Source organism: Telopea speciosissima, chromosome 9 (genome assembly GCF_018873765.1).
Source record: "Telopea speciosissima isolate NSW1024214 ecotype Mountain lineage chromosome 9, Tspe_v1, whole genome shotgun sequence".
In the NCBI taxonomy this organism is placed as follows: domain Eukaryota; kingdom Viridiplantae; phylum Streptophyta; class Magnoliopsida; order Proteales; family Proteaceae; genus Telopea; species Telopea speciosissima.
In genome coordinates this window covers 55979828-55992976 of record NC_057924.1, presented here as the reverse complement: position 1 = coordinate 55992976, position 13149 = coordinate 55979828, and the positions used below count along the sequence as shown (strand labels likewise).

General features: G+C 35.2%; 1 non-coding gene across 1 annotated transcript; it reads right to left on the bottom strand.

Annotated features, from left to right (window-relative positions):
• Positions 1 to 8888: 8888 nt before the first annotated feature.
• Positions 8889 to 8972, bottom strand: TRNAL-CAA. The gene has a single exon. It is a non-coding gene; the product is annotated as a tRNA-Leu (tRNA).
• Between the last annotated feature and the right edge of the window lie 4177 nt (positions 8973 to 13149).

Here is a 13149-nt window from a genome sequence, read left to right as displayed (position 1 = left end):
TTCTTGTTCTTTCTCTAGTTTTGTTTTGAAATGTGTCATTTGAAAATGTTGATCTTCCTATTATTTTTCCGGAATTTCTCCCCCCTTCAGCTTTTGGTATCATTTTGATAGTTGTTTCTCCCCCGTCTTTTTATGTAAATCATTATAGAGCTTGTACTTTTTATATAATTCCTTAAAACTACTAGGGAGGTAGTTGCAATTAGTTGTGGCTGTTGCAACTAATAAAAGCCTATGGATTTATTAGTGTCGAGCCAATTAGCAAGCTCATTGTAAAATTTAATTAATAAGAGGTTCATAAACAAGTTTAAGTAGCCTCCTCAGATGACGGGAATTTAGGGATCCATACTATCAATTTCCCTATTGTACTCTACAACCTAGGGAGAAAGCAGGGAGACAAAAAGAATATATATAAATAGGGAAAATGTTCCGGGGGAGGGGGGGGTTGGTTGAGGCCATGCCCAGACACAATGGGGGTGAAATGATCTCCCTGCCTCCCATGAAAGACAAAAATCCTGCCTCCGAGATGCTGGCGCATGCGCTCTCATTGGTTGCCACGTGCTCGTGGCCCCTGCGTGCGCTCCCCTCAAGAGAACTGCTTCCCATATAAATATAAGGAAGGGGGGAGACCATGATTTTGGTAGTCACCCCTCACTAGGCCCCCAACCTCTCTCTCTTTCTCTAGACTGTGCGAACTACATTTAAGGAGTCCACATCTCTGCACACAAGTGTGGAGAATAGTTAGTAAATTCGTGTATAATACACATTTTTTACTTATTTTCATATGTTTTAGATAAAAAGCATATTTTCAAAGAGTTAGAAAAATAAGTGCACTTTTTACTATCTCATATTAAATTAGTAATATAACTTTTTACCATCTAAGACATGAAAACGAAATTATAAAAAATCCTTCGACCAACCCTTTTCGAGAGACTCAAGTACCAAAAGCCGAGTTCAAAGACACAAGGTACATTAGTCCGGGAAGTATGTTTACCTAATGATATTAGGCAGGTTTATAATTTTCTCTGTTTCATAAAAAAAAATGAAGTACCAAAAGCCCGTCGGCCTTCATCCCTTCATTCCTTCGCCATTACAAACCCTTCTTGCATTCATTTAAACTGAGCTCCCCTTCACTACAAACCTCCTTTCGTCCCCACGGTTCAGCTGGTGCAAAGTACAAACCTTTCTACCCGTCCTTCGTCTCTTAGACTTCGATGACTTGATTGCAATTGCTGGACTAAAACCAATATGCCTCTCTCTCTCTCTCTCTCTACTTTCTTATTTTGAGGGCGGGCCTTGGTGCAATGGTAAAGGTTGCTCCAATATGACCAAAGTGGTCACGAGTTCGAGTTTGGAAACAGCCTCTCTACGAAAGCAGGGGTAAGGCTACATACATTATGACTCTCCCCAGACCCTGCAGTGGTGGGAGCCTCGTGCACTGGGTTTGCCCTTTTTTCTATTTTGGGCCATCTATTTCATTTATTTTCGTATAATTCTTAAACACAATAGTTAGTTAGATCATTTCTTTACATCTGACTTTAGCTTCAGTGATTTTTAGATTGGGAGCATCAAGCTGAATCGTTAAGGAGTTTTATATTAATTTCAGAATCTTATCAAAATTATTCTCTTCTGTCTTTATTTTCCATTGATACATTGATGTGTTTTAGGATAATCTTATGAGATGCAATAGGGGATTAAGTATTCAACTATTATATTGTGTTTATTTCATTTGTGAGGCTTCTTTTTGCTAAATCCATAGCCTGCTTGCTCTTATTCTACTTATTTGGTGATGTACATGTTTATTGTATAGTGAATATGTGTTCGTATTTTTGTTCTCGGATTTTTATATAGGATCTATGCATATTATATACATGGGAGAGGGTTTTCTCAGAAAGCAGATACTCTACACCCTCTCAGTGATTTTTATATAGCTTCAGTGATTTTTAGATTAGGAGAATCAAGCTGAGTCGTTAAGGAGTTTTATATTAATTTCAGAATCTTATCAAAATTATTATCTTCTGCCCTTATTTTCCATTGATACATTGATGTGTTTTAGGATAATCTTATGAGATGCAATAGGGGATTAAGTATTCAACTATTATATTGTGTTTATTTCATTTGTGAGGCTTCTTTTTGCTAAATCCATAGCCTGCTTGCTATTATTCTACTTATTTGGTGATGTACATGTCTATTGTATAGTGAATATGTGTTCATATTTTTGTTCTTGGATTTTTATATAGGATCTATGCATATTCTATACATGGGAGAGGGTTTTCTCAGAAAGCAGATACTCTACACCCTCTCATATTGATTTTTTTAATCATTATTTCTCTTTATTTTAAAAACAATATAATAATCTAATGTGAGGAGGTGCAATGTATCCCATAAGCTTAGAGAGCCTTTTCCCTAAATACATATTGTAATATTTTTGTACGCACTTATTTGCACTGAATTTTTAAAAGTATTATTAATATCTAAAACTTTTAATACTACGTATCTGTACCTATTTTTTTTCTTCTCCCATACTCAAACTACAGAAACGAAAACTTAAAAAGATGCAGAAAAGAATGGAAAAACAAACAATTACACAGTGCAAGAATTTATGTGGTTTGGTAAGATTTCTCATGTCTATACGTCATCCACTATCTATGAAGAGTAAAGTTACAGCCGCTCATAAACCTATTTTAAAGTTGAGATCTTCACGGTCTTGGGTGCCCGGACCTACAAAATGTTGAGGTTGAGAGGATGAGATGATACATATATGTTAAATGTCAAAAGGTTCTTTGAGCCGCTTAGGTAGGCTACATTAGCATCTCTGTGTTTTTCTCTCTCCTCCTTGCATGAAATGACCTTGCTACCTTCCTATGGTAGATATTTTTTTTTTTGATAGTTCCTATTTTATCCTATTCTATGAGGGGGGACGGGGGAAGTGTTAACCAGGAGACAAGAACCCAAGACCTTCTGGTAGAATGGGCTTTAACGCTCCAGACTCTACCAAGTGCTCTAGGCACTTGTTCACTCTCTTATGCCACTTGCTCAGAGAAACCTCTTCCATGTTAAATAAATAATGAATCCAAGATGTTTTAAGATCATGGGTAGAAACCTAAAAGCGCTTAAAGCTGCGTTTAGTATGATTTTTTGGAATACATTTTCAACTTAAAATGCATTCAAAAAATGGATACCAAACACAGCCTAAACCTTTTTTTTTGAATGAACGAGTAAACAAATATAACATTAATCATCGCATGCTGCTTCAAAGATTCTTCATCAATCACTCATTTTATAGTATGAGGTCATCTGACTCAATTCTGAATATTTATGTTTTTGAATGTCATCTTAAAGTAAAGATCAAGCAAGCGACACGCATAACACTATAATCTATAATAGTAGAATACAAAAAAATAAAAAATAAAAAAAATCTAAAGATAGTTAAAAATGAGAAGTTGATGGATTTAATTAAGAAAGGTGGACCAAACAACACAAATTTTCAAGATGCATGACTTGATTGTGAAACTTTTTAAGTCTTTCTTAGTTAGTGAAGCTCTTACTTACCCAAATGTCCCAAAAGATGTCAAGAAGTTAGGTACATTTGGTTCAAATATAAAGGATTTAGAGACAATTAATTTTAGCTTTTTTAACGCAAAATTGCAATTTCTCTGTCACATAGTTTTTATTTTTTTAAAAATTTTTTTTCTTCTATTTATGGATCTTATAAGATGATACCTTTTTCAGAACAACCAATGGTGTGGCACGTAGATTCCTCTCCACATGGACAGCAGAGAAATATTTAAAAACTGAGCATTTAATTCTTTGTTTCAATTTTGGTATTAAATTATTGGTCATTTTCAGTATAACCTAATTGGACCGTAATGACTGACCAAAAAACAATAAAAGACTGATAAAATACCCAAAAAAGGGACCAAATTATTATTATTGTTATTTTTTGGGTAAGGGGCCAAATTGAGGTTTACCGTTTACATATTGATTTTCTTTTTCTTTTGAGATATGGATATATAGGTATCCTAAGAAGGGACAAATCAGTTTTCATATTGGTTGATTCCTGGTCTTTGGCCGTGGGCCTATATATAGATATTAGATTGTGAGGATACTGACTGAACTATCAGTTTTAGCTTAATGTCCCAAAACCAACCAATATCTTATGGGAAAAAGTTTGCTGTAGTGTCTTTTTACAGATTCTTTTATACCCTCCTCACAAAATAAATTGTGGGACTCACACTGATATTTCTCTCTTATTCTAACCATGTGGGCCCTATATGGATGAAACCTATTGTCGTTGAAATCCGTCTGAGCTGAAGCTGCATACAAAGAACCAAGAAACAAAAAGAGATAACCGGAGTGAGCTCTGGGGGGACTCTCTGATGCCTGAGTCAAACTTCAGGTAAACAACAGTTAAGTGGAGTGGAAGAGTAGAAAGAGCAGTACGTTTAAGATTGTATGATTTCACCTGTGTACTTTGAGTACTGTTGATCTATTTATAGGATGAGGAAGGAATGTCTTGAGTTCACGTAATCCCTGGGGTTCACATAGTTGTGAGGTCATGCGTACCGTAATTACTTGAGTTTGACCGAGAACTGCCGAACTTGTGGTTTATCTTTATGTGCAACTGGCACCGTGGAGAGTCCCTGGTTTATTAACCAATGCATAGAGTCTTGATCATGAGTATGTATGAGGAATCTGGTCTTAGCGACTGTCTAGTGGTCTTGAACCGTTTACATGCTGGGCTTGCATACGTGGCTTTGGGTTTGAGTTCCAACCACGTGTCGTTAATATATAAATATATCTCCAACCCTTCATTGATTGTAGTGTGCAGATTCCTTCTTACATTGCCCTCGTAGAAAACCCTCTCCCCTAATGTTTATTGCTTTAGTTTCAATCGTGAGACCATTAGTGTAATCCTTAGGTGAGACCAATCAATACAAATCAATATACCTGGCAGGGTTCCTTCTTGTTCAAAATGCCCAATCTTTTATTACCATGGGTTCAGACAGTCAGTTGAATTGTATTGGTCCATACCATTGTCATGTGATTTTCAAAAACATCATCTTCTATTGTTACATGGATACAAAAGACATACCCAGTGCACGAGGCTCCCGCTACTGCAGGGTCTGGATAGTTATCCATTATTACATGGATAAAAAGGACATACCCAATGCATGAGGCTCCTGCCACTACGAAGCAATTCCATTGAATATTGAATCAAAATCCTTCTTATACAGATTTTTTTTTTTGTGGTAAGAAATTTTTTTTATAATGATTATAGACTAGTTTAAAATTTAAATCCAATATTGACACAGTGACTTGAGACGGTTATTAATATATAAGGATTATTGTTTTGAGGGTTTTGTAGGAGCATTAATTAACAACTACTTAACAGGGAGCATTTGGTTTTTCAAATCATAATCTGAGTTTTATCTTTTTTTGGGAAACATCAATGAGTTTTATCATAGAATAGGGAAGGATTCGGTATCAAAACAGAATGTACTTTGTTCCATTAGAATGCCAAAATTAGTAGGACCCACGAGTTTTTTATTCCAATCAGATGGTTTTTTATATGCAATGGGTCCATTTGTTCATTTTAAATTTTTTTAAAAGGAGTGTCTGAATGGCACCTCTATAGGTGTATTATGAATTTGACATCTTTTAATTGCCCTTATCGTATTCATAAAGTTTTTTTTTTTTTAAATTTAGATATATAAAAGGGTTTTAAAAATTAATTTGAAATTGACATATCATAATATCAATATCAAAAAGTGTCATCATGTACATATTTCGAGTACACATGTGAAATGATAATATTTATCCTTGTTGAAAATGTAATTTTAAAAGGATAAAAAAAAAAGACAAGGTAATAAATTATTTGACACCTAGAGGGGTGTCAGTAAGAAAATCCTTTTTAAAAATATTATCTAGTATTATATTAAAAGCATGAGTTTGGGTGGATGAAAAATGGCATTTGACATGGATTGGGTGTAACATTGACATGGATGCATTGGGTTCCACAAGGTTTAAAGCGAGTCATGTTAGGTTTCACTATGCCTAGTGACGTATAACGCTTCACTATTTGCCACTTGGTAATACATGTGTGCACTATGTGATAGAGAAAACCACATATATCTCAATGGTCAATTTTAGTCCAAAGTAAGCACGGAAAGTTGTTCAAACTTTGGTTCAAAGTTATAATAAAATTATCAAAATGCCATCAAATGGAGATGGATATTAAATATAAAATGACATCTTTTGTAACTTTAGCTACTTCCATTCCATTACTCATTTTAAGCTGAAATTGTACCAATTAGATGTTTGTCTAGTCTTCTACCACATGTACTAACCCATGCATGTACTGCCATGTGGCAAACATTGAAGTGTTATACTTCGCTAGTCATAGTAATGAGTAAGAAAACCCTTTTTTATGGTGAATATAAGCAAGACATTTACTTGGTCATAATCATGATAATAACAATAACAATCTGATTATATATATATATATATGAGTGTTGCATGGAAATAGGGCAGTTAAACCCAACAATCTAGAGTGATGCTTTTCTCTTGGGTTTGGGTTTCAATTTAAGATAGGGATCCGGACTGCCCCAACTTCTCTATTGCCACAGACACAGTAGGGCGTGAAATGACTACTTTACCTCCATTCGGAGAGGTAAGGCGATCATTGCATGTCTTACTATGTCTGCGGCAATAAGAAAGTTGGGGATATTTGGCAGTAGAGGGATCCGACCCAAATAAGAGAGGTTTGGTTTAGTAAATAGTAATGAAGTTTAATCTTTAATATGGGTCTTTTCCTTCAAATATTTATGAGATATTTTCCCTTTAATTCAATTCACTGTTTTTTTTTTTAAAAAAAAATTGTCATTCACAAGTTCCAAATATGTGAGATTGGAGCCAAGTTAGGTATCTGAGTTCACTAGACAACTCATGAAGCACACATTGCTAGTTCAGAAGCTATTGAACAAGCCATAAACTTGGGCAACTATGATTTGGATGAGAGAGAGAGAGAGAGTAAATCAAAAGTCAACAAAATCTGTCATTAAAATAAAAAAGAGAGACAACAGAGATTTGTATTAGCAAAAACAGAAGTCAACAAAATCTGTCACAAAAATAAAAAAGAGTCAACAGTTTTTGAATGTTTGTATCAGCGAAAAGAGAAGTCAACAACATCTGTCATTAAATGGAAAAAGAAAACTGTTTGATCACGTGGTTCCTACACCCAAACGTAGGAGCGCAAGAAATGGTAATTCATCTTTAGAGAAATAAAAAATTCTATTCAAACAGATGCCACTATACACATTCTCATTGGTCTTTGCATTGGTTAAGAGCCATCCGACATTAAAATAAAAAAGAAAAACAACAATCTTCAAATGTAAACTATTGAATCTTTTCTCCCCAATTAAAATCAAAGATATTTGTATTAGCATGCGCCCTGCAGTGATTTGGAAGTTTCTCTATTTAGAAAACCAAAGATTTTTGTATTAGCTTGCTGCAATATATGGAGGGATCATATTTCTTGGGAGAATATATTGTATTAAATTAATTTACAAAATAAAGAAAAGAAAAAGAAAAAATCCTTGTCAGACTGCGTGCAATCTACATCAAGACATAGGACTGCGCAAAAGGACTACCCCACCCCCTGAATTGAAAAAATCTCACCCTATTGATGCCCCTACGCACACTCACTGACTCCATGCTTGTGTAGGGGCCACACAACATGACAACAATCTTCTAACCATAGAAAATAAACTTCAAAATACCTCTTTTGAATTTCTTTATTTTTGTCTCCCACAAGGTTTGAAACCGTTTTTATCGAGTCTCCTCCAAATTCCTTAGCGACTCACGGCCTCAAGGGAGATATGTGGAATAAATCTCCGACTAGAAGAGCAAAGTGAGCAGATTTCCTTCTAGATGAAAGCAATAAATGGGCACTCAAAGTGATCATGAATTTTAAGTTCAACCCAACAGAAAACACAGAAAGGAGACTTATAGATATTCCTCTTCAACTGGTCCCCTAAAGGCAATGTATCAACTAAACAACGCCAAGTAGTGAAGGAATGATGCAATATGTTACCATGTAACCATATTGAGAGAAGCAACCCGAACCAATAAGCTTCTAGATCACCTTAATTATCAGTCTTACCCTAAGCAAATCTTTGTAAACCTGGCAGCCAAGTCCACCACACTTGAATAAGATCCATGGAGGTTAATATGTCATGATTCTAGTCTCCCTCCCGCATAATAGAAGACAAGCAAATAAGGATGTAAATGGATCGAATTCGGTCGGATAGTGGCATTATCATATTCACATTCGATTATATTAAAAAAGATTCTGATAAAATTCTATCTGTTTTCGGACGGATTCGGATAGTTTTCGGATAGTGATTTTTTTAATACGGATTCTTCTAAATGGATATAAACACGGATCGAATACGAACTTTCGACTATCCATTGATATCTTTACTGTTTCTATGATGAGGGTTAGGGTTGAGACTTGAGAGTTCAACAACCACCCTTTCTTCTACTCTTCTTAGTCTTTGATTTTCTTACGGTTTTTGACTTTTGATTTTATCTTGTATTTATTTTAATAGATATGTGATTCCATGTATCACATTATATAAAACAATGTATATAAATCAATAAAAAATATAGAAAAAGAATCACATTATCTTAAATTTTTTTTAGTAAATATCATATTATCTTAACTTATAAAATTATAAAAATAAGATAACAAAATTCAATCTGATAACTTAAAAGAATGGATAGACAAAGATATATTATTTGACAAAAGGATAGATGGACACAAAGATAAAAATTTTGACCAAGTTCATCTCTTTGATCCTCTTCATGTTTTGTAAAAAAGAGTTTAATGTCAGAAGTGGGATTTGAACCCACGCCCTCTTTCGAAGACCAGAACTTGAGTCTGGCGCCTTAGACCACTCGGCCATCCTGACTACATCTTTTCACATCTGATTTTACTTTAAAGAGGTCCTAGTGTCTAATTATGAATCAAATTTGAAGGCTAAGCAAAGATTTGACTGAAATCATAGTGCACTGACTTGCACATGACAACCAACCCCATTGATTGGACCAAAACACCCCCATTTGATGAATTGTGGACAGGGGGTGGGGTGTAGGGCATGAACCCCTACTGGGGGTGTAAGGTTGGCCCTATCGGCCGAGCCTGTCCGCCCTGAGCTCGAACAAGGTCTGGGCTGGATTTTTCAATCCTGAGGGCGGGTTAGGGTTGAAATTTTCAGGTCCAGGGTCATGGTCGGACTGGTCAAGGTTGAGGCCTCGGGCTAAGCCCAGCCCGGCCTTGTGTTAGGGTTATGCTTTATAATTTCTTGATTACATTTTGCAATTTTTTTAGTATCTAATTGTCTATTGGTTTATCAAAAAAAAAACACTAATTATCTATTGAACCAAAGTATGTAAAATTTTAAAATTGGGTTAAGTTTTTTAACCAAACGAAAAGTCTACTAGTCAATTGCGTATGAAACAAACCAATGCCCAATCACATGAGACTGGTAAATCCAGGCTAACCATGTCCTAGTAAAAATCAGGGTCAATCAGGACCAATCCGGCTCGATCAGGAACAATCAGGGCAGGGCTGGGATGGGTCTGGGCTGAGATTTGTATGATATATATATATATAAAGGCGAAGTGTTCTCTGTGGGGAGCGTGGCCCACTGGTCCCTACGCATGTGTGGGGGCCAATGAGAACGTGCACAAAAGCATCAACAGGGTGTGCATTTTTGCCTTTCATGAGGGTGGGATGATCATTTCAGCTCTCTCTGTGTCTAGGCATAGGGGCGATGTAGAGATGTAAACAGATCGAATTCGGTCGAATAGTGGCATTATCATATTCGTATCCGTTTATATTCGGACGGATTCGGATAATATCCTATCGATTTTCGGATGGATTTGGATAGTTTCTGGATAGTGACTTTTTAAATACGGATTCTCCTAAATGGATATGAACACGGATCGAATACGACTATCCGTTGACATCTTTACCATTTTTATGATGAGGGTTAGGGTTGAGACTGGAGAGTTCAATAACTACCATTTCTTCTACTCTTCTTAGTCTTTGATTTTTTCATATAGATATGTGATTTCATGTATCACATAGCATAGAACAATATATATAAACCAATAGAAAATATAGAAAAAGAATCACATTATCTTAACTTATAAAATTATAACAATAAGATAACAAAATCCAATAAGGTAATTAAAAAAGATAAACATACACAAAGATATGTTTCAGATACCAATAAGGTAACTTAAAAAGATAAACGGACACAAAGATATGTTTCAGATATTTTATTACCGTCGGGATTGCTAAATGAATCAGATAATAATCGGTCGGATAAGGGGATTATTATATTCGTATCCTATTAGTTTCGGACGGATTCGGATTCTCCTAAACGAATACGAACGCGGATCGAATACGGATTTTCGAATATCCGTTTACATCTCTAGGGCCATGCTCCCCAACAAAGCTCTTTATCCGAGCAAAGGCATGTATGATTACATCTTCATATTATGATAAAGATGAATTTAATTTAGGTGAGATATCCTTAGGTGAACCAATCAACACATAATGTAAATGGAAGGATATAGTGTCACGGGCATGGTTTGAGGAATCAGTATTGGATCGTTTGAATTAGGTGCTTCGTATCAATATTGGCTAGGGACGTTATCACTCTGATATCGATTTTTACTGAACCATTGATCCGGATTGGTATCAGCAGAGACTGATACTGATTACTTAATCCGTGGTCCTGAGGCCTTTAAATTTCTATATGTAAAAACAAATTGAGTGGGTTAGCCATTCTGCTAGCTTTCCATAAATCAGCAGCATACATCAATCACAAGGCTGGACAGAAGAGGGCAAAGGGGTATTTTGCAATAGGAGAAGAGAGAGGATGACACATGTTGGGAACCTTGGCAGGGTGCCCAGCCTTTTCCCAAAACTTAAATAGGGGTAACCTCAATGATGATTAATGAATTTACCAATTTACTAAAAAAATTAAAAAATAAATTTGCCTTGATAATATCAAAATAGCCTATGTTCATTGTGCTATATAGTATGTTCATTGTGCTATATAGTCCACACTCCACAATGAACATAATCAATAAAAATTCTGACCATAGGATAGATATTATTATTCTCTAGATTAGCCATGAGTCAAATTTTTAGCCTATTCTTGAATTTTTTTTTCAAAACATGACAACTATGGTCATAAGCAAACACTTTTGTTAAATAGCTTTCCCAAATTCTAAAATAACAAGGGTTTTTTATTTTTTAAAAATTTTATGAAATCACAACATGCAAATAAATAACTAAAAAAAAGCTCATGCCAAATAATTGATGGAAAAATGTTCATGCACACTTGGACCAGGAACGCTTTCTTACGTCGGCCTTTATTTGGACACATAGAATAGTAATTTGACACCTATAAAACTGGGGTAGTCTATCTCAATTATATGACCACCATTTATTAATTTTTCTTTTTATTTTTCAATCTAAAATTTAATCATGTACGTTTTCATGTAATGACATACATGCATATCCTCCCATGTATGTAATGCATCCCTATGTAACCATATATCTGGATTTCAGAGTTATTTAAGATTTTAATCATAGATAGATGATGATGTGGACAACTTTTTTCTGATACTGATGATATGGAGAACTTATTAAAAAACTGTGGGCCTCAAACTAATTGCTATCACACCAACAGTTACAATTATGGAGCAGCACCATCATATATTCATGGTCAAACTTTGAGACCAATAGAAAATACCAAAGTATTAATAAAAAGATATTATTTTTCGTGTCTATAAATCAGGTAATCATCACCCTCTCTTCTTTCTTCCCCTTTCCCTTATCAACAAGAACCAAAAGGCCAATTGCATTTCACGATGATAAATCTTTGGTGGCCAATCTATGGGAGAATTATTATTATTATTTTTTTCATTTTTGGGTGATCAATGGTTGTTATTGAAATATGATAATTAATTTGCACAAAAACAAAAAAGAAATGTGATAATTAATTGATTGTATGAGAATAGATACAATAGACATTAAAAATGAATTGCTAAATGTTTTGTCATGAACATTTTGAAGGCTAAAAAGTAATTCTTGAATGGGTGGGAGATCGCTGTCACGCTGTGTGGCCCCTGCACCAGTGAGAGTGAGGGGATTAATGAGAGCACGTGTAGGGCATCAATAGGGATGAAATTTTCGTATTTTATGGAGGTGGGGCCATCATTTCGCCACCCTTGTCTGTGTGCATGCACCATGCAACTTAGGAGGGATCTTTTTCCCTCCTTGAATTTATCAAGAATCCAACTTTGACCCACCTTTTTTTTTTTTATTAACTTATGAAAAAAAGATTTGTAATGTACTCCAAGATTCTCTCACATGTTTTTTTTTTTCTTTTCTCTATATTGTTTCGAATACATGGGTCTTAATGAATGATACGATTTTCAAGAAAACCATTGGTGTGGTGCGCAGATTCCTTCCCCCATTGACAACTTGGGAAATCCTCTCCCCTTAACTTATTATCAAATTCTAAAACTGACAGCAAAATGAATTAAGTGTAAATTTAACTCAGTTAAAATTATTCACAGAATCAAATTAGTTAACTATGCCTTACATAGTTGTGGAGCTTGGGTTTGATGCAATGAATAGACCGAGATTCAAATTCTTCTACTGGGATGGGGTGTCCTTGCTGGTGGGGCTGCTCTTCTAATGCTTCCGCCTGGGAATGCCCAGGCTGTTGATTCCATGTAATTTCTCTGTTTTTTTTCTTTTCTTCTTTTCAATGAATCCTTTTATAGGTCAAGTGCCTAGTGCACTTGGTAGCTAGTGGTGAGTAAAGGCCCATTGCTACCAGGAGGTCTTGAGTTCAAGTCTCCTGGTTCACATCCTACATCCCCCCCCCCCCCCTACCTATCAAAAAAGAAAAAAAAAAAATCCTTTTAGAAAAAAAAATGCCTTACATATATCCAAAAAACTTTTTTGTTAATAAAAAAACCATTTGAGAGGACCTTGTAGTGTGCAAATCTTTTTTTCCTCATAAGTTGATAAAATAATCTGGATCTATGAATAATTTT